Source organism: Dermacentor silvarum, chromosome 1 (genome assembly GCF_013339745.2).
Source record: "Dermacentor silvarum isolate Dsil-2018 chromosome 1, BIME_Dsil_1.4, whole genome shotgun sequence".
In the NCBI taxonomy this organism is placed as follows: domain Eukaryota; kingdom Metazoa; phylum Arthropoda; class Arachnida; order Ixodida; family Ixodidae; genus Dermacentor; species Dermacentor silvarum.
Window position 1 is genome coordinate 408,612,442 of NC_051154.1, and position 18,424 is coordinate 408,630,865.

General features: G+C 47.7%; 2 long non-coding RNA genes across 2 annotated transcripts; both read right to left on the reverse strand.

Annotated features, from left to right (window-relative positions):
- Positions 1 to 396: 396 nt before the first annotated feature.
- LOC125942540 (uncharacterized) lies at positions 397 to 12,305 on the reverse strand. Its single transcript, XR_007465192.1, has 3 exons — positions 12,199 to 12,305; positions 1,287 to 1,446; positions 397 to 537 (listed from the first exon to the last, which is right to left on the reverse strand). It is a non-coding gene; the product is annotated as an uncharacterized LOC125942540 (long non-coding RNA).
- Positions 12,306 to 12,329: 24 nt separating this feature from the next.
- On the reverse strand, positions 12,330 to 16,464 carry LOC125942541 (uncharacterized). Its single transcript, XR_007465193.1, has 3 exons — positions 16,442 to 16,464; positions 12,857 to 12,931; positions 12,330 to 12,398 (listed from the first exon to the last, which is right to left on the reverse strand). It is a non-coding gene; the product is annotated as an uncharacterized LOC125942541 (long non-coding RNA).
- Positions 16,465 to 18,424: the final 1,960 nt, after the last annotated feature.

An 18,424-nucleotide genomic window follows, 5' to 3' on the forward strand; every position in this document is an offset into this window, starting at 1 on the left:
TGTACTTAGCCATTCTGTTGCTTGTATGCTAGCTTACTGCCTATACAATTAGTAGCGAAGAAAATGTGATGGAAATAAGCGCGGGAAGGAAACTTCCTGCAGACACACGCAAAGCGTAAACGAAAATATAATTTATTTAGTATACTATTTACAGTACTATTTTACTATTTACAATACAATCCTTGAACTGATGCAGGCATCAGTAGGGGTGCTCAGCTCCAGGGGCAGTAGCAGGAGGAAGGGCAGGGGCGGCAGGGGCTGCAGCAGGGGAAGGAGCAGGGGCAGCAGCAGCCGGACAGGAGGGGCCGACGGTGGACTTGCCAGGGACCTGAGGGCAAGCGTGGGGCAGGGAGAGGGCAGCAGTGGGCAGGCAATGATTCCTGCCCTGAAGGGAGGGATCATCGGGCTGCTCTGCTGCAAACGTTTCTGTGAAACGCCTCTTCCTGCCACCACCGCTGTCCACAGACCCTGGGAACCACTTAATGAAGTCCTGTGCTTGTGTCAGGTCGCCCCCCCCCCCTTTCGCACAGATGACATCTGCACACAAACGTGCAAAGACCACAATTAGTACATACAGCATGCACCGTAAAGATCACCCACCATAGAGCAGGCAAACACATTCAACAAAAGAAAACCTTCATGAGACTTAGTGAAATAAGTTGCTAAGTCTTTAGCACAGAGTTTATCTGACAGAATTTGCAACCGCAGCCAACCTTATTGAATCCGAGGTTCACAGCATGCTCAGCGGCGAAATGCAGGATACGCAAAGTAATGCTGCGGATAATTAAATGCTATCGCCTTCCCCGCCATGAAAATTCTTGATCCATTTACAGGATCTTCATCCCTGTTGCCTTCGTTGACATTCTTGTTTTTTCACCCTAACATAGCGTTAACGTCATCAGTGATGATCACACCATGTCTTTACTAACCGAGACATATTCAAGTGTCTCACCCGCTGATTCTAAACGTGTAAGCTGCCTGGTGTGATGCAATTCATCGGCATGCTCGTCAAGCAATTCACCTAAGCTGCCATTGGTGCTAGTGCAGAGCACACTTTCGCAATTTCTGCAAGGGCAGTGGTGACTGAGTATGTGGCTTTCATTGTAAAAAATGAAATCAGCCAACAGGGACGTCCAAATTTCTTCGTTGTAGAAGTTGACAATTTATATGAAAGACACGATTTTGGCAAGGACAACCTGTTGTTATGCAAGCCATTTCGCTGTAGAGGAGTTCCGCTGTACACACAATACTTCAACAATGCAAAAGGATGACTGAGGAAGCTTTACCTGTGACTATCCGGCATAACTTCAAATTGATGAATGCCCTCTTCCCCTTCCTGCTATGAAGGCTGTAAAGCACTTGGACGGGGTGCGCCATTACAGCCTTCATGGCATACGATGCCACCTCGCGCAGTGACTTCCCTCCTATTTGCAGGAGGTGCTTGCGCTGCAAAAGACAAAAATTGCCAGAGATGTGGAAATGAGCATTGTATGCGGCAATGTTTTCAAGTTGAAAAATCTACCCAATACTACCAGAATATAATTTATTGCCAAGTGAAGTGAATTTTTAGCTGAGTGCAGAGCAAAACATTTTTGCTGGAAGAGGTTTGTGACGCAATGCCCTTTAATTGTAAGTGTGCTCTACAACACGTTAGCGTTACTGGAATAAACACAAACACGAAGTGCATCAGGTCTTGTCTGTTCTGTGCATTTCATGCTTGTGTTTCATAACCCTTAGCACAGTAACTACGTTTCATAGTAACTACCTCTCCAAGCTTTCACTATCATTTGTAAGCGCACCAACTCTACTCCCATGCAAATTCCCAATGCATAATAAGGGGATGTGACATTAGAGTGCAGGAAAGCCAGATCTACATACGTGTGGCACAAAACAGCTTAAAGGCATACCGACATGATATTTTCAGACCTTCACATTTTGCGTTAAAGCGACGGACAACCAGTTTTTAAAGATGTGGTTTTGTGGTAACCAAAAGTTAACCCTCAGCAATGTTTGCACCTGCAGCTTCGCAAATTGTGAAAGCAGCCTATCATTCTGCTTCACAGGAGTGAGTGCAACTGCAGTTAACTGCCTACATTTTGGCCTTTTCAACCACTTTTGAAGATATAAAGCTGGTACAATAAGTTTGCATTGTCGTACAGACCTTCTTACATTTGTACAGCGTTTTTCCCCCACATACACACCTACATCATGGCTGCCTGGCCCCCGTTATCATTATTCACTTACCAAGCCAACTCATCAAAAAAAAAAGGCAGTGCCACTTTCACTACGAACGAAGGCTTATCAGCATATTGTAAGGTAAAAAAAATAACAGCAAAATGTGGACTGCATTTCAATACTAATAAGAATACCATGAAACCCATACAATAATAGAAAGCCATGTGATAGGCCTCTTATTCATGGTAAATAAGGAACAGTGTCCTGAAAGCGTAGGGAGACGTAGACACAGCCCAAGTGCGGACTTTCAACTGGTAAGTTTATTGAATGAACGAGTTCATGAACAGTTCAACTGCACATACACCTGGAAGGCAGTGAACAATTTATGACATGCACTCATGGTTAGATCAGGTGATACTAAACAATAATGAATTAACAAAAATAAAAACCATCGCGATGCTCCGCTGTCAACGATTTGCGTGGTTCAAAAAGGAAATTTCTTCTAAGAAGACTATTGCAGGCTGACTAATGCAACCTGGTCCTGCTTTCTGTATTCTATAGGCCTCGAAAATTTCATGCGTCAATTGGTCTGTGAGACGAAAAAAAATCTCGGTCCGAGAGAATTCTGCAGTGCACCCTCAGTCATGGCAATGCATTGCGAAATGCAAGGCGCAAACAGTGCATTTTGGTGCTCCCTGAGGCCCATGTTTACACACTGCCCTTGATTGTCCCACGTACACTCGGCCACAGGTGAGGGGGATGCTGTACACGATTGCAGTGGCGCAAGGCAAACACACATGTTAGTGTGCCTTACAGGGCATACGCTACCTACTTTCTTTCTGGCTGAAAAGAACAAACAAATCTATGCCATGCCACGATCCCCCCCCCCCCCTTCAACCTGTGCGAACGCTAGTGGATGTATGGCTAACGGCTTCCTTCTTGGTGCCGTATCTTTACTCTCCAAACTTTACTCTTCGCACAAGCTTTCCTTAAGACGCCAATAGCATGCTGTCTTGTGGAAAGTTCGTGCAAGAATTGAAGCATGCTATGGACACTAGCGTTAGCACAGGTTGAAACAAAAAAAAAGGGGGGGGGGCGGAGGGGATCGTGGCATGGCATAGATTTTTTTTTCAGCCAGAAAGTGGGTAGCATCTGCACAGCAGTTACAAAATGTGTGGAGAAAGGTGCAAATGCAAAAAAGAGTCTGCCCTGTAAGGCACACTAATATGCGTGTGCCTTGCGCCACTGCAATCGTGTACAGCAACCCCCTCACCTGTGGCCGAGTGTACGTGGGACAATCAGGGCGGTGTGTAAACGTGCGCCTCAGGGAGCACCAAAATGCACTGTTTGCGCCTCGCATTTGGCAATTCGGGTGCACTGCAGAATTCTCTCAGACCGAGAATCTTTCTCGCCACACAGACCAATTGACTCATGAAATTTGCGAGGCCTATAGAATACAGAAAGCAGGACCAGGTTGCATTAGTCGCCTACAATAGTCTTCCAAGAAAGAGAAATTTCCTTTTTAGACCCCGGAAATCGTTGACAGCCGAGCAGTGTGATGTTTTTTTTTAATTCATTCTTGTTTAGTATCACCTGATCTAACCACGAGTGCATGTCATGAATTGTTCACGGCCTTGCAAGTGCATGCACAGCTCAAGTGTTCATAAACTCGTTCATTCAATAAGTTTTCCAGTTGAAAGTCAGCACTTGTGGTGTGTCAAGTCTCCCTTCGTCTACGTTTTCAGTGCGCTGTTCCTTATTTACCATGAATCAATACCAAGTTGTTCCAGTTTGCCCTCCTCTTCAGGCCACTTATGCATCTTCATGTTTTTGCCATGTGGCGCGCCAAGGGTCATTTTTCGCAATTTTTGGGGAAGAATTAAAAATATAAATCCCCATTTAATGAGAAAAACATGGCTTATTTTAACCAGTAGGATAGGTCATTTTTGCACAAGCGGTTTTCTCAATTCATGTTCCGAGCAGTTGTCCGTCCCTTTACGTGAAGGTTCCGGACTCTAAAACCCCAGAAATATACAAGCAAACCCCAGAGTGCACTAAATACCTCATTTATACTAGTTTTTCTACAGCCAGGTTTCGTTTAGCTTTCTCCCTCTCATAACATCATGGCACAGAAGGCAACCACGTAAGACATCGGAAGGTTCGACACTTGCTTCGACTTGCTTGTCGAAAGGATGTTTTGGCTTCTACACAGAAGCCTTGTTCACTGACTATTATTGATTTCATTTAGCTACAACAGGCATATGGCCAACGACTATGTCAGTGAACAAGGCTTCATGGGGAAGGCAGAACATATAACCCCTTCAACAACACCATTTTGGTCTGCATTACATTCATTGTGGGTTTAAACTGGGTGGGAAAAAGCCTGTCAAAAAACAAAACGGATGGCAACCAAGGTGAAAAAACATTAAACAATGCTATTTCCCCTTCACGGGGGCCATGTTCTCTCTATGGCCAGCATCTGTTTTTGCCATGAATGTTCAATGCAATGGTTCGAGCTGTTCGCAATTTGACCAACTTTCCCAACCCTTGTCATTACGGCATGGAAAATGGGGCACCCCCATTACAATACCGTATTTACTCGAATAATGAACGCACTTTTTTTCCTTTGAAAATATGCGCAAGTTGGGGGGGGGGTGCGTTTATTATGCAGGGTAAAATTTTGAATGATTTCTTTTTCCGCGGCCACCTCTAAAGAAAGCCGCAACCATCGACTGCGATAGCAAATGCGCAGAGAGCTATACAAAGTAAAGATAGTAGTTCTATCGCCCGTATAAACTTCCAAAGTAATTTAACCAGCATGGTGTCAGCGCGCACAGGCAAACATGAACCAATCACACACGATGACCGCGGACACTCACAGTTGAAATGCTGGTGTGAGGAAGCGCTGCAGCAACAGCGAGCGAAGTGACCTTCATGCCATGTATCACTTCAACGCAAACTGAGCGGCGATAACGGAGTACGCTCAAAAGTATAAGCTGCCGTCGCACCTAGACTCAGCCTGCGACGCAGATCGTTTTCAAGATAGGGCACGCCCGGCTGTGCAATGTGCAGTTGCTGTGCCGCCTCCCTCCCCTCCCAACGGCGCCATGCACACGACGAAATACGGCGCGTTTCCTACCCGCTTTCTTCCCTCCAATGCGGGATAAAGCCGCGATCATTGCCGCCAACTTCAAAAATGCACCTGGAGTGTCCATATGATGCTACCGCTATAAAAGTAGGAGACACACGTACGATTCAGCATCTGATACAATCGTACCCACTGAATGCCATATCGGACGCCGAATCGTACTGTGTCTCTCCTACTTCACGGCAGCAAGTTCAGGGTGTGTTTATTTCGCGGGAGAAAAAAAATGAAATTGTGACAACGAAAGTTGGGGGTATGTTCATTATTCGAGCTTGTCCATTACATAAGTAAATAGGGTATTTCACTTATTCAATCTGAAGAGCATAAATTCTCTTACATAATGTAGCATAGTGGTAGATAAAACAAAGCACAGAAAAATCAGAGTAGTGGAATAAAAAGTAACAGGGGCCACAGGGTATGTGGGTTTACATTCTTAAAGTAATTGCTAGTGCTCTAGAAAATTCTTTGAACCATTGCATGAAACTGGATAGTTTAGGAGTTTGTTTCATGGGCTTGTAGCACAAGAAAAAACAATTTAGTGCAATCAGGCAATTCGACAACAGGTACACTAGACTTGCTGCAAATGTGGTTTTCATTACATATCCGACCGCAATGCAATTTTCAAACTCCATTATTTAGAAAACAAAGCTGTAGATTAAAATGAGGTAAATACAGTATATACAGAACATCATTGCACCCCTTTTCCTGTACTGTGTCCCACTTGTTTGCACTGCTATTTATCATTCACGATGTGCCAACTCGTCTAACAAAAAGAATTTATTCACAAGTGCTCTACATTGTGTCCTTCTGTAGAAAGCTGCCACAGTTTGCATTTTATATCAGCTATGACAAAGAAGTCTGGCACGGCTGTGGACGACACGAAGGACGCCGACGGGAAGACACAACTGCGTAGGCTTAGCCAGGCGCACCAGGAACAGCGTCGAGCCCGAGCCCCACTTCAGTAGCGCTGGCAATCCGGCTGCGGAGCTCTGCACGGCGTACTTCTTCTTCCTTACATCTTAGAGCACTGCACGGGCTCGGGCTTACCCGAAAGCCCGGGCCCGGGGTAGAGCAGTTTTTTCACGGGCTCGGGCCGGGCTCGGGCACGGCGTGTGCTTTTTCACCCGGGCCCGGGCCGGGCTCGGGTTTTTTGACGCGGGCCCGGGCCGGGCTCGGGCTTTCTGCGAGTTATTCTCGGGCTTCTCAACTCTGAAAAACATGTATTTTTCGCTCTCGGGCCGCGTTCGGGCTGGTTTCGAGCCGGGCTCGGGCCGGGCTCGGGCTTAAGGTAAAGGGTTGGCGGGCCGGGCCGGGCGGGTAACGTAGATTATTTCCGGGCCCGGGCCGGGCCCGGGTCTCGCCATAAAAATTTTGATCGGGCTCGGGCGGGCCGCTCAATGTAAAAACGGGCCCGGGCCGGGCTCGGGCCGCAAAAATCGGCCCGTGCAGTGCTCTATTACATCTTCCCCCCTCGCTGAAGACGGAGCCGCACAGGAGGCCTAAGGCGTCGTAAGGATGAAGGGCTCGTGATACGGCTTGAGCCGATCGACATGGACAGTTGCGCGGCTTCGGCGACGCAGGTCCGTAGGGGGCGTCAGAGGTTCGATGACGTAGTTCACCGGAGAAGTTTGCTGTAGAACCCGGTAGGGTCCATGGTATCGGGATACAAACTTGGAGGAGACACCTGGTGTCGAAGTAGGAGGCACCCACAACCAAACGAGAGCGTCAGGCGAAAACTGGTTGTGGGGGCGCCCGTCGTCATGACGAAATTTCTGTAGCGCTTGTTCTTGCGTTGTTAGAGAGCGAGCTAGTTGCCGACATTCTTCTGCATACCGGGCGGCTTCGGAAACCGGTGTACCCTCTGATAAGTCGGGATGGTAAGGAAGAATAGTGTCAATCGGAAATGACGGTTCTCGGCCGTATAGAAGAAAGAAGGGAGAAAAGCCCGTCGTTGCCTGGGGTGCCGTATTGTAGGCGTACGTGACATAGGGAAGGATGAGGTCCCAGTTTGTGTGGTTGGAGGCGACATACATCGAAAGCATGTCGCCAAGAGTTCGGTTAAACCGCTCTGTCAATCCATTTGTTTGCGGGTGATATGCGGTGGCGCAGCGATGAATAATGCGGCATTCAGTGAGAAGTTCTTGAATGACATCGGCGAGAAAGACGCGACCTCGGTCGCTCAGGAGTTCGCGGGGGGCGCCGTGCTGGAGAACGAAGCGTTGAAGCAGGAAGGAGGCAACGTCATGAGCTGTCGCGGCTGGTAGAGCGGCCGTTTCTGCATACCTCGTGAGGTGGTCTATGGCTACAATGACCCAGCGATTGCCAGCAGCTGTGTATGGCAGAGGCCCGTATAGGTCTATTCCAACGCGGTCAAAGGGTCGCGAAGGGCACGGTAAAGGTTGCATTGGTCCAGAAGAGCGGCAAGGATCAGGCTTGCGGCGTTGACATTGTGTGCAAGAGCGAATGTACTTTTGCACAAATGTGTACATATCGCGCCAATAAAACCTATGACGTAGTCTGGTGTAGGTCTTGAAGAGACCAGCGTGTGCACACTGAGGGTCGGCGTGGAAAGCGGCGCATACATCAGTGCGGAGCTGCCGGGGTATGACAAGCAGCCATTTGCGGCCGTCGGAACTGTAGTTACGACGATAGACGATTCCGTCGCGGATGGCGAAGTGCGAAGCTTGTCGGCGGAGCGCTCGGGATGGTGGGCGTGCAGGTGAATCAGAGATGTAATCTATCAAAGATGAAATCCAGGAGTCCTTGCGCTGCTCCAAAGCCATGTCGACAGAAGCGAATGGGGGAACTGGGTCATCTAGAACGGAGACACTGACAATTTCGGCGTGGACAGGCGAGCGCGAAAGAGCATCGGCATCGGCATGCTTCTTGCCGGAGCGGTAGACAACACGGATGTCGTACTCTTGGAGCCTCAGTGCCCACCGGGCAAGGCGGCCGCAGGGATCCTTGAGGGACGACAACCAGCAAAGTGCGTGGTGATCGGTACGACATCGAAGGACCGGCCGTACAGGTATGGGCGAAACTTTGTAATGGCCCAGATGATCGCTAGGCATTCTTTTTCAGTGACTGAATAATTCGGCTCAGCTTTGGTGAGAGTGCGGCTCGCGTAAGTAACAACATATTCCTGGTAGCCGGGCTTTCGCTGGGCGAGCACAGCGCCAAGACCAACGCCGCTAGTATCCGTATGGATTTCCGTGGGAGCAGTGGGATCGAAATGGCGCAGTATCGGTGGTGTTGTAAGCAGGCGCCGTAGCGTCGCGAAGGCCTCGTCGCAAGGCGGTGACCATGCGGAAAGATTGGGGTCTCCCCGAAGAAGCTCTGTCAGCGGTGCCATAAACGAAGCGAAATTTCGAATGAAGCGGCGGAAGTACGAGCAGAGGCCAATGAAACTACGCAAGTCTTTTAGAGTCGTCGGCCTTGGGAATTCTTTAACAGCACGGAGCTTTGTGGCATCGGGGAGAACGCCATCCTTCGATACGACATGTCCGAGAATTGTCAGCTTTCGTGCCCCAAAGTGACATTACGTCAGGTTGAGTTGGAGGCCAGCGTCACTGAGACAACGTAAAACCTGCTCCAAGCGATGAAGGTGAGTAGGAAAATCTGGTGCAAACACTACTACATCATCCAAATAACACAAGCACGTGTTCCATTTGAGGCCTCGAAGAATAGTATCCATCATCCGCTCAAAAGTGCCGGGTGCGTTGCAAAGGCCGAATGGCATCACAGGAAATTCGTATAAGCCATCTGGTGTGATTAAAGCAGTTTTAGGCTTATCGTCTGCAGCCATAGGCACTTGCCAATAACCAGAGCGTAGATCGAGGGAGGAAAAGAACTCTGCGCCTTGTAAGCAGTCTAAGGCGTCATCGATCCGCGGCAATGGATAAACATCCTTTCGAGTTATTTTGTTTAGGCGACGGTAATCCACGCAAAAGCGGATCGAGCCATCCTTCTTTTTAACCAAAACAACTAGCGATGCCCATGGACTGTCGGACGGTTCAATGACACCCCGCTGCAGCATTTCACCTACTTGCTCATCAATGACGCGTCGTTCTGTCGACGATACGCGGTATGGTCGCTGCCGTAGCGGTGAGTGAGCACCAGTGTCAATCCGGTGACATACAGTCGTCGTTCGACCCAGGGAAGTGCTATGGCTGTCAAAAGCAGGGCGAAATTTCTCGAGGAGACGGAGAAGGTCATGGGGTTGCTTGGGGTTTAAGGCGCTGTCGATGACGTGGCTGAGAACGTCTTCAGGCGATGTGGCAGGTGCGGGACTACCAGAGAGGGTGTTGACCTCGGACGATCCAAGAAGTTTCAACGTGGTAATGGTGTCGTAAGGCTCCACAGTGCCGAGAGATTCACCGCGAAGCAACGTAATCGGGAATGGGAAGTGGTTGTATACAGGAAGGTGAGTCGCGCCTGCTTGAAGGCCAAGCAGCGCGGTTGGCAGTGGTGAGATGTGGCGATGAACGAAAGCAGTGGAAGGTGTGAAGAGTACGGTAGAGTCGCAGGCAACAGAACAGGACACAGGTGCCAGAACGGATGCGTGCGGAGGTATCTGGAGGTCGTCAGTGAGGGACAACTTGGTGCGGGAAAGCGAAACGTCGTCAGATATGGCATTTCCAAGCGAAGAGAAGGCGACTTCTGCACGGGAGCAATCAATAACAGCTTGGTGACGGGAGAGAAAATCCCAACCTAAATTAATATCGTGGGAACAGTGGGGAATAACGACGAACTCGACGAAGTAGAGCACTCCTTGAATTTCAAGTCTGGCGGTGCACGCATTCACTGGCTGGACGTGCTGTGCTGTGGCCGTGCGGAGTAATGGACCGAAGAAAGGCGTCGTGACTTTTCGTATTGAGCGGCATAGTTTTTCGGCAATCACAGATATGGCGGCACCTGTGTCAATAAGGGCAAGCACAGAGACACCTTCAACAGCGACATCAATAACGTTGGGCGGCGAAAGAAGAGGGCTTGAGCGTTGCGACGATGACGCAGTTCTTGCCTCGGGAACTGCGCCACTTAGTTTTCCGTGTCAGTGGTAGAGGGACGTCGACGCATCGGGGAGAGCGAGCGACGACGAGGAGAAGGAGAACGGCGGTCAGAAACTGGGCGATGGCTTGGGCGGGGAAGGGGTAAATCGCGGTCTGGAGCGTAAGACAATGGATGGTCGTGCGCTGCTGTGCGTGGGTCGTCACGTGGATGAAGTGGACGGCGGCGGCACAGGCGTGCAACGTGTCCGGCAATACCACATGAATAGCAGATGGGCCGATTGTCCGCTGTGCGCCAAGGATTTACTCGATGCACCGGACGTCGTGAGGGCGTGGAGGTAAAAACAGGGCTAGGCATCGGAGGCGGAGCCCGGAACGTCGGTGGGCGTGGTCGTGCGACGGCGTCGGCGTAAGTCAATGGGGTGGTGAGTTGAGGCGCCCGCTCCAGAGGAAGAACTTCGGACACTTGTTCTTCTATAACGTGTCGTAGGGTCGGACTAAGGGACGAACTTGACTCCGGCGGGTTGTTGCAGATAAGGGAGAGCTGGCGAGCAACTTCTTCCCGGACGAATGCCTTGATCTGCGAGAGGAGGGTGGAATCTGGAAAAGGGGAGGTCAAGCCCGACAACGATTCCTGATGGGGATTAGGGCGGCGGGTGAGGAGGCGTTGACGGCGTAGCTCGTCATAGCTTTGGCATAGTTCAATGACTTGGGCAACCGTAGAGGGGTTCTTTGAAATCAGCATTTGAAACGCGTCCTCGTCGATGCCCTTCAGTATTTGTTTGATTTTATTGCCCTCAGGCATGGATGCATCGACGCGTTTGCAGAGATCGATGACATCTTCCATGTAGCTGGTAAAGGTCTCACCAGGCTGCTGAGCGCGCGACTGCAGACGCTGTTCGGCACGAAGCTTTTGAACAGCAGGACGGCCGAAGACCTCGCCGAACTTCGTCTTGAACACGGTCCAGCTTGAGACTTCGCTTTCGTGGTTTCTAAACCACAAGTCGGCAATTCCGGTGAGGTAAAATGGGACGGTGGTCAATTTCGTGATGTCATCCTATTTGTTGTTGCGACTCACGCGTTCGTATGATGACAGCCAGTCATCAACGTCGTGGTCATCACTGCCGCTAAAGATGGGAGGGTCCCGCTGACGGAGTGTGCCGGGGCATAGGGAGGACTGGGGAGCAGCTGGTGGTAAGCTCGTGGCGCTTGCGGAGGTCATGGTAGCAGGGAGAATCCGGCTACGCAATTCCAGGATGAGAGAGGACCCAGCAAACCTCCACCAAATATGACAAAGAAGTCTGGCACGGCTGTGGACGACACGAAGGATGCCGACAGGAAGACACAACTGCGTAGGCTTAGCCAGGCGCACCAGGAACAGCGTCGAGCCCGAGCCCCACTTCAGTAGCACTGGCAATCCGGCTGCGGAGCTCTGCACGGCGTACTTCTTCTTCCTTACACAGCAATAGATTTTTAATAACTTAACGATTTACTCCTGCTTCATGAATGTATCTCTACGGAGAGCTGTTGGAAATCACCGATTCAGCAAGCCACTATGGTAGCTCAGTGCCTATGGCGTTGCGGTGCTGAGCTCGAGGTGAAAGATTTGATTCTGGCAGTCAGGGTCACATTTCGATGAGGTCTCATTGCAAGAACACTAGTGTACGCTTAGATGCATGTTAAAGAAACTAAGGTCCAGTCCAAATATGTCATTAGAAACTATACAGCAGGGAACAAATTATTTCCATGAACTCTTTAGTGTGTGCTATGCAAAGTTCCTTCACATAGAACCCACACCATGTTTCATGAAACAGCACAGAACTTCCACATGTTACATAGCCTCATAATTAAAAATAAAAGGGCAGTACAAACCAAGGTGGCAGCCACAGCCTCATCCCGCACGGCTGCCTCTAATCCTTTATTATTGTCGGCAGGTAGCCGAGGAAGAACTGGAGGCACCGTCGACAAGGCAGGCTGAGACACTGCACGGGTCTTGTTAAGAGGCTCAGTTTCATCCAGCCTCTCAGACACGACCCATACTTCTTGCCTCAGCTGCACCCGCAGCAGCATCGCTGAAACACAAAAATATTTACTTCACAGCAGAAGCGGTAGATTTATGGCATATTTGGTTGTTTCAGAGCACTCTGGTAAATGCAAAGTATCAGGATTTGTACAGGTCTCGGTGACAAAAACTCATAGGTATTTAAAGACTTTCAAGGGTACCTCCAGCAATAGAAGGAGAGGTGGAACCATTCTATTGGGTCCTAATGGGGAGTACCATATTTTCTGGTCTATAAGTCGCATCTTTTATAAGACTCAACCCCTCAAACCGGCAGCTTTTCCAGAAAAAAAAAAAAACGTTTGTTGCATGCACTTCGACTTGCCACTTTAGCCTGAAGCTGTCACCTCTAGCTTCCTGGTCAGCCCAGTTGGCAGAGCGAGTGCTCTGTAAATGTAACCCTGCTCCAAGTTTGCCTTCCCCTTTCACACAAGCATGAGCATAAAAAAACAAAAAAACACTAGCAATTACCCGACAGCTCCGTGGTGTCCACAGCCAACTCGCATTCCGCCTTCTTGGCCCTCCTCTATGCCTTGTCATAAGTGCCTTTGAACAAAGTAAAAATATTCAAAACAGATTATAATAGACACTAGAACGACAAGCAACCTGTTAAGCTGTGCAGGCTACATTCAACGGACAAATGTCACGAAAAAATATTTGTGACCTCTGTGAATGCCCAAAGCAAACTGCGCAGACATTGTGAACAAGCTGGCACAGCTTTGATGACGTCAAAGTATCAGTGGTACAAGTTAACATAACTCAGGAACTGTAGAATGACACTAAAGAATTAGTTTGTCATTGTTTTTATATTCTTTGCAAGTTTTCAGTTGCACCCACCGCCACCAACAGTCAATGTTATGACATATCGGAGACAGTCAAGCACCTGCAAATCTCAATAAACAATGAATCATTTATTATTACAAACCCCATTCAATGCAAAAATGCAGATTGCATTTGGTATAACTTGGGATGGCAACATTCAAACTGGCCAAAAGGTGCAAGCCTCTTGATGCACAGTTTTTAAAGTTAGATTTTTAACAAACTATGCAACCTTCTAAGGCATGTTTACACCTGCAAGATATCAGCCATAAAATGACAAGAGTGCTGTTAATATTGAAGTTATTGCTAATTTTACAGATTGCAAGCTAGGCGGGGAAAAATTATGCATAATAACAAACAGCGAAGGCTTGATTACTTTCCTGTATGTGCAACAATGGTGCTTGTCAACAACAATTGCAACATTTTCAACAGCTATACAGAGTGCATCATACATAAACTTTAATTTAAAGAAAAAAAGGGGGGGGGGGGAGGCAAACGAACTGTGTTGGTCCTGACCACCGTGGTCTTAAAGGGACACTAAAGAGAAAAGTACTTCTGCATCAGTAAATACTGTTCAGTCTACACAAACAAAACAAAGTGCATGTTCTTTGGAGTTTGGTTGAAAAAGTGCTAGTATTCATGATGCACGTCATCCAAGTAGCAAAGCAATGAGCCTACTTTTTATTTGTTCTAATTGTCAAGATGTTAATTTGGGAATGAGCATCATAAGTGACACCAAAACAAACCGTTTCCAGTGAGGACCACATTGTGTGCTTATTTTTTCCGGCAATGAACCCCCCCCCCCCCATGAAACTTGAAAAAGATCATGTGCATGGAATTGCAGGGCCCTGATACTGTCTTAGTTGGTAAGCAAGCTGGCCCTGTCATTGACAATAACATAAATATTCTTTACAAAATGCACCAACAGCTCCCCAACAGCTCCTCGGAATTGGTTTTGGCACGTAAAACCCCAGAAAGGACAGTTAACTTTCCCCGCTGAGACTGTTGGATGGCACAGCAACCTTTTGCACACGAGTGCATTGACGCATGGCAGTTTTCATACTTGCAGGCTTCTCTCCACGAGAAAAAAAAACATGATGTGGACCTTGCTAGAAGCATGTCACTCATATCATACAACTTCCTGATCAACACCCTAACGGATAGATGACTAAATTAAAAGCGTTAGCTATAACTAATTAGGTGCCAAGGGCTAATAAATTACTGGCCATTTCTCAACTGGACTGTGAATAACATGCACTTGGTTTTATTTGTGTAAAATTATCTGTGTATTTTTAAAGCATGTTACATAACAGCTGGGACACTATACCATCAGGGGTTTTTTGTTACAGAGGGTAGTGGTCACAGGTACAAGGATTAGGTACAACACAATGTCATTCCTACTTATCCAATGTTAGCTGTTGCAATAATACGAGAAGAAAGAACCGTATTAATGCGACACAATATTAGGTCAAAACAAAAGGAAAGCATGGTACAGTAATTGGTACATTTAGCATATGAGCACTTAATACAGCCATGAGACAGTGAAAGGGCTGCAGCAATACATTGCAGTTACTGCCCTCATAAACTCATAATCTTGAACTTAAACTGTTTGAATGAGATGACAATACTACTCTTTTGATTTACTTGGTATATACGAGTTCAAGGTACAAGTTCAACCGTCAGTTAAGATAGCCGAGCATAAGGTTAGCCGTGATATGTACGTCAAACTTCTACAGGGTGCTGAATAATTTCGCTGCACCTGTTCGAAAAAAGGTTTTGCACTCATCACTGCGCTGTTCTTGCTCAAATTTTGCAGAACGATCACATTTTGGGGTCGCCTTCGTTGAGTATGACACTTACCACAGTTAATTGCCTGGTGCTTTTAGAAAAAAAAAAGTGAGAATGTGCCTTCAATTGTGGGGATGTGACCTGCTGCAACGAGAGCACTAGCATAAACTTGTGTCGCTGCCTGCTGTAGAAAGCAGCTGGTCAGGGAGGTTTGCCACATGTTCCAGGAGCAGGCAACATGCGGCAAACCTCCCTGACCAGCTACTTAACGAAACTTAACACCCATGAATTTTGTATATGTAATGAAATTTCAGTCTCACTAAGAACAAAAATCGTCTGTGTGGAAACGCGACTGTCACGAATAAGCAATTGGTGCAAAAGTTAGGTGCAGAACTATTGCTACTGACGTAAACCACCTCATGACTTGCCGAGAAGCGTGTTGACAGCTGCACATTATCTCATAATTTCTGCCTAAGGAAGCTGGCATGACATCAGAATCGCCGCGCGTATAAGGAGCCATTCTGCGCCGTCTCCGCGTCTAGTACGCGGCACGCTGCAATTGAGAAGTTTTTTTCTATGCACCGAATCTGTTTTAGATGGTAAAGATCCACGTGTGCCACAAGCGCTCCGCTATTTACATGCGCCGTTTGATTCATGTGGTCGATCCACTGCATAAGGCTGGAGCTTTCTGTGCAAGCATGCGAAATCGGTGGTTTCATTAGAGCATGTATCCTTTTGCACGAGGTACAATTAAGCTCGTCTCCCATGGAGAGCAAAGCTAGCGGAAGGCGGTGAAATTTTAGGCTAAGTTGTGAACAACACGTGGCTGAAGCGAAGTGTTACATGATCTCATATTGTGGCACTAACACGCACCACTCGTACTGGACGAACAGGGAGCCATTAGGCCACGCCGAGCACTAAAGAAGTCTCTTAGATTATTTTTCAGGTGCTTTAATGTTCGCATAGAATCCACATGGCTTTGTTTGGCACCACCGCAGCAGTGACGTCGGAATTTCTCGCGAAAACGGCTAATTTATTTCCTGGCCGGCACGGTTGCGTGTAGACTCCGCTGCCCTAAACGATGCAGGAGATGAAGTGCTTGTGGCCGGGTAACACGAGCATAGATCCCCGACAGACCTCATTCAAGATCTATAGTGTAGCTATGTCGCGCAAGTCGTGCATGAAATCTACGCCCAGCGTCTTTCTGTGCATCAAAAAAGTGGTCTAGTCAATGCCATTCCGGAGTATATAACATGCGCGCATGATTGAACTCATCTCGAGCGCACGTAGTACGCGACCGATCGGCCTAGCCACACGTGCGCTCGCTGCATATTTGGCACACGCCATTAACTACGCAAATACTCGCACACGACGTTGACCCGTAGATGAGAATGCACATAAGGTACAATCACGACAAGAAAACTCTCGTATTAAAAAATGCATACTCACGCACACGTTGACTTCAGTCTCCTTGGTTACCCCGTTGCGCACAAGGCAAGGCTGTCGTCGATGGCGATGGCGATGGCGCAAATTCCGGGACGAAAGGAGAGAAAGGAAATCGAGGAACCGACGCTCTCTTTTTTCTTTTTTTTTGAGTCACCTCTCGAATCGCCAGTGCAAAAGTACATTATTATTTAATTAATTACGGCGGATGATACGCAATAAATACAAGCATACCGGGAAGCGCGTTCAAGTCGCGTGTGTCGCACCAGAATCATTGAATGACAGCGTGAGCATGAACACAGCGACTGATAGCAGCTCAAGTGACAAAGGAGGTCCTCAAGGTAGCGATTCAAGTGATGAGTCTGATGACTTTCTCGCTTCAGACAGCTTCACTGGGCCAGATGAACGAATAGCCTTCACTTGTAGTCTAACGCTCTCTCATGTACTTTCCGAACTGTCTGCAAGTGAAGAGCTTGCTATAATTGCTTCCAAACATAATATGATGCATGCATGCATTAACGATGTCCTCGATTTCTGCCGGCGAAGAGGCATCTCTGACCTTCCAAAAGATGCTAGGACAGTTTTGAAAACTGAGCGCAAAGCTCAGGTGGAGCAAAATGGTTCATTTGTGCACTTTGGGCTTGCAGAAGGAATTCGTCAAGTGTTGCAGCCGGGGCAAGTAGTTCCAAGTGAACTGAAGCTACAAGGCAACATTGACGGAGTCCCTCTTTACAGAAGTAGCCAGCTTGCCTTTTGGTCCATTTTGTGCCGCATAAAAATGTGGAGGCATCACCGCCATTTCTTGTCAGTGTGTATTGTGGTGCAGGGAAGACGCTATGTCTGCAGGATTACCTAGAGCCATATGTGCAAGAAGTCTCCGACCTAACCTCTCAGGGGTTAAGCATAGGAGGTGCTCATGTTCGGGTGAGCATTGGAGCCATGGTTTGCGATGATCCTGCAAGGAGCTATGTCAAATGTATTGTTGGCCACACTGGCTATTATGCGTGCGAGCGATGCAATCAAAAAGGGCAGCACATTGAAAACTGGGTGACATTTCCCAAAGTTCATGCAGCAGCACGATTGCATCATTTCGGTCTCAAGAGAACAAGCGCCACCATTCTGGTGTTTTCCAGTGATAAGTGCCCTGTTTGTGCTAGCTTAATATATTGTCAAAACTGACTCAAATATATTCTCAATTCATTTCTGTAATTGGCATGCTTTAAATAGAGCTGCTTTGTTTTAGAACAGATCCCATTCTGTGCAATGCCATTCTGTACGAATTAAAGCGTTGGAACGCATACAGTCTAGTGCTGCAAGGTATGTCCTGGGGCGGTACAATCGGTTTGATAGTGCAAAGGAATGAAAAAGAAATGTAGGATGGACTCCTCTAAGCGAACGCCGCAAAAATCTTCGCCTCAAGCTTTTTTTACGCTATATATAATAATCAAACTGGAATCGAGGCCTCGTCATATCTGCGTCCTCCATATTACTTGTCCACCCGAAGAGACCATGTGGTCAAGGTTCAGGAGTATGCCCCCAGGACTAACCTTTTTAAGTTTTCTTTCTTTCTGAGGACCATATCGGAGTGGAATTTGTTACCGGCTGATGTTGTGAGCCAAAACTCTGTCGATGTGTTTTATTCTGTATTATGCCCCTGGCAGTAATGCCAATGGCGCTGCGAGTTTTGTTTCAATAAAAGAAAAAAAAAGAACCAGCATAAAATCCAGGAGGACAGAAGCAAAACAAGTGACAGAACAAGAGTTAGACTTGGAGATATTAGTTTATCTTTACACTGCCCAACATGGCATTTTTGACACACAAGAGTTCGGTAGCTCAAAATGCTGATGTAAGGGTGGGAAAGTTTGCGAAATTCACGCTAGTGTCTTCGACACACTGAACCATAGCTTAAATTGCAGGTAGCTCAGATAGTCAATATATAATTAATTACTAAGTTATAAATACTTTTTTCAGGTGGGGGGAGGATACAAA